The following is a 4384-nucleotide window of genomic DNA, read 5'->3' as shown; positions in this document are numbered from 1 at the left end:
CGAATTATACCAAAGACTATAAAAAATGGTACACAATGCCCTCCTGCTTGGCACTCAGCATCAAGGGTTGGATACTAGTGTCATGTCCAGGGGGTGTACGTGTATATCAAGCTACCTCATGCTAAGGAATCAGGAGATATCAGACTCCTGTCCTGTGGGCCACTAGGTTTGAGAACCAGTGGTTCTCAAGGTACAGTAATAAAGCCACCTTGTTTTGCCTCTTGACTTGTATGACATCAAAGTCATATAACTAACTTGTCAAGAACTGATAATAGATCAGTTTGTTGATTCACAGTTAATCCAGGTCAGTGATATATGATATATATCCTTTGTTGGTGATCTTTTTGTCTCTCAATAGGATCTACTGCAGCAGAATCCCCTGATATCCTCCTCCCCTCTTTCCCAACCGGAGAAGCTACAGGCTACAGTAACTTTCCACCAACAAGCATGTCCCTCCCAGTATCTATTCAGAATTCATTTACTGCCATTCAGTTTTTCGACATACTAGGAATTTGCTTTCAGTCGTGGTGCATAAAACATGTAAAAACATCCAGGCTTAACAGAAACTGAAGCAGACACAGACTGAGACAGCAGCAGTTAGTTTAAGACACCAAAGTGAACTGAGCCTACCTGCAAACTGATGGCTGTCACGTTACTGAAATTCTGCTCTCAGCAACCAAAGGTGGTGTGTGAGGTGTGTGTGAACGTGATAGGGCGTATTTATAAACGGTCTCGCCCACCTGGCCCAGAGGCCCCTCCCTGTGCCATGATCCCTATTGGAGGACCACACCCATGGGAGGAAGATAAGATCCTCTCACCTGCATGAAAGGCTTCGACAACAGTGGCTATGGTGTTCCTCTCTGTGTGGGTTTATGAAGAGTACAGTCAAGTTAAAGCTCATGAACATTACCCCTGAACATTACCCCTTAAAGCTCATGAACATTACCCCCTTTAACAGCAGAGAAAACCCTCTGAATTATATTTTTCAACTTGGAATTTGATGACTTTTCCTAGAGTGACTTAGTGACCCACCGTTGAGAGGGGTGGGACTCAGCTTGGCCCACACAACGAGCGGATCTATAGGCACGGTCAGACCCACTGAAACCCATTCAGCGGGGGGGGGGGGTAGTGTCGGGAGGGAGGGCCGTCCCGGAGAAAAGACAGGTATGTGAGTGTGTTGGGGACTGCGCCTGCATGTGCATGCATGTAGCTGTGTACACACACACTCGTCGTCACCTGGTGTGTGTGTGTGTGTTTGCCAGCAGTCCCAAACACAGGGATCTGATATTGAAACTATGTGGGTGTAGTTGTGGGTGAGGCAGGAATCAGGAATGTTGTCCGACAGACTTTCTCAGACTCAGACTTTCCCTGTGTTTGTAGACGACAAACAACACACCGACTAATGGGTGTGGAAGACACAGCATGGAGATGGGCTGGAGATCATTACCAGGAATGAGTCTGCCCGCCTACATAGCAACCAACTACAGCTGTTTAACCTTTCCATGGTAACATGCAGACCAAATTTACAAGGGATAATTTGAATGTTAACTGATATGGATTACAGTACAGTACATCACATGGAACCATGAGGTCGGTCATTAAAGGGGTTCCAAGAGACAAAGAGAGTTCTCCTTGACGGATCAATGTCTTAGGGGTCTAGTGGGGAGATAACTTCACCTTTGAAAAGTCCCTTTCCACACCTCTGAGAGAGATATCACTGGCAGAACAGAAACGGAAAGACTAGAATAGAATATGACTTTACTGTCCATTCCAGGATTTAATTTCCCTTCTCACCATTACATGAAAATAGCAATACAAGAACATAAAATCGTATGGGGGTACGTAGAGTAGAGATGTCACCAGCTGACGGATCCAGTGCATGACTGGGACACTCTCTTCTCCTTCCCGCTCTATCCCTTCCCGTTCTCCTCTGTAGAAAAGAGCAGCCTACCTTTGAAAACAGCCAGGCGATGAGTCACGCTGTGCAAAGCCAGGCCCTGTTGACTGGAGCCCTCTCACACTGATCTACCCTCACATCCACAACTGAGGAGTGGCTGGTACATAAAGACAGGTTACCTAATATGTATTGTCCTAGACCTGGTAGATTATTTACGATTGATGCATCCCTGACCAGATCCCGAAAGCAGAATCAGAGAAATAATATCATTCATTCATTGATTCTGAGCTAGCCAATGGATGTTTCACAACCTCAGTGACAGCATAGAGTGGCGTGCCGTGTGTTTAAAAACACCTTGTGGCGGCCATGGTGGCCATTTTACTTTACGCCATATCCAAATTATGTATTTTGCATCATATCTCCTGAACCAAACATGATTACACAGAAAAGGTGATGTCTGCCCCTATGTTTTGATGGTCAGGGATGATAATGATACCATATACAACATCATAAACAGTTCAGGTGAATACAGTAGTTAATGATACTTAAGTAATGTTAATGATGAAAGTCATTGTGAGAAGGAAATCACAGTATCTGAGGCTAGACTTTGTAATATAGGCCTAATGTCTGTTGCATGCATGCTGTGTAGTTTGAAAAGCGTAATCCGTTTGTTCATTAGCTCTGACAATACAGTGACTGTAAAGAATTGAACAATATTCAATTGGACCTTAACAATTTGGCTTAAAAAGAATTTGTTAAACACAAAGACTTCCTTCAAAAAATTGACAGGTTTATTGTTGTTGAACCTATTCTTCACTGTCTCCTTCAGAATCTTCTCCACATTGACACAGAGCTGTGCACTTAAATGCGGCTTTTTTGCATTTGCAGTGCCTCCAGCAACCTTTCTTGCAGACACAACTTAAGAGTTCAAGAGGCATTGGCTTGCCTGTCTTGCCTGAAGAGTTGACCACAATGGTCTCCAATGGCTCGGGTCCATCCAACCCCAGTCTGTTGGAGATGGTATAGTATATTTTTGTGCCACCTCAACTGGCTCTCCCCAACAGTGTCCTCCTGGGTGTTTTGAGGTGCTGCACCAAGAAATCCTTAGTGGGGGGGATTTGCACCATTCCTCTTTGCCCCCCCCCCCCCCCCCCCACTAAGGATGCAATGGTGCAGCACCTCAAAAGACCAAGAAAGACACGTGTTTGGGTTAATAAAATAACCCAGAGTGCCAGTAAAATCGGCAGAATCGTCAAAGACCCCACCCCAACCAATCACAGGCTGGTTCAGTTGCTGTCGTCTGGCAAACGATAAATGGTACCAAATCTACTCAAGAGTACTAAGTAAACTGAACTTAATTAAACAGCCTCAAGGCCCGGACCTGAGGGCTCCGGTACAGGTCTATCCACCAACAAGTGACACTAACATTCTGTTTCCTGTCGACCTGTGACACACACACACACACACACACACACACACACACTCAGACGTAGCTGTGCATACACAAAAACACTAACAAGCAAACAATGGACATATGTATTTTACATGCACCATACACTTTATACACACTTTATATTACTATTATCTAATACTTACTTGTATTGTATTTTAGTGTTACCTGTTGCTGTGAGGTTTTGCTGTTGCTGCGAGGAGCTGAAACCCAATAACTTTACTATCTTGTACTTGTATACTGTAATGGGAAATAACAATGAAGAACCATGAATCTCAACATTTGGTCCTAGACATTGTACCATACGTGTGTCACAGCTGGACAGTGAGGAGCTGTGGGGGCATTTGGGAGTGGCAAGAACTTTAGATTCATATCTGGGCCTGACAAATCCAAGGCCCTTCCTGTGTTCCATGACTTCACTGGCTGTGACACAGTGCCTGCATTTGCAACCAGGGGCAAGAAGACAGCATGGGATACCTGGAATGACATGGCAACAGAGGCATTCATGGCTCTGTAAAAGGAAGCACCTCAAAAGACCAAGGAGGACACTGTTGGGGACAAGCACTTGAGGTGGCACCTAATATGTCTATCTATATGTATATCTTCCACGGGCAAGCAAGAAAGGCTGTCGGAGGTATTGCAAATACAAAATAGCCTCCTTAAAGTGCACAGCTCTGTGTCCATGTGAGGCTGCGCTCATGTATTATTCATAGAGCCCGCGCTCACAGACGGGTCAGTGTAGCTTGCATAGAGTATGAATCAGGCCTAACTAAACGAGAAGCCCCTGACTGCAGTATTTACATGAGGAAAGTTAATATAATTCAGGATATAGCTCTATATGGTCTGTCAATAGACTTAAGTTATAACATTAATCAAAATAAAAAGATGATCTATTAAGCCTGTCTGGGTTGTAAACGTTCTGTTACTATTGTAAATTAATTAACTAATAGTGGGTTTTATAGAGCTCAAATGGAGGGGTGGCTCCGCCCACTGAACCGGAGACTCCACCCACTGAACCAGAGACTCCGCCCCCTGAC

This window comes from Borostomias antarcticus (assembly GCF_949987555.1).
Source record: "Borostomias antarcticus genome assembly, chromosome: 5".
Lineage (NCBI taxonomy): Eukaryota > Metazoa > Chordata > Actinopteri > Stomiiformes > Stomiidae > Borostomias > Borostomias antarcticus.
This window is presented reverse-complemented; position numbering follows the sequence as displayed.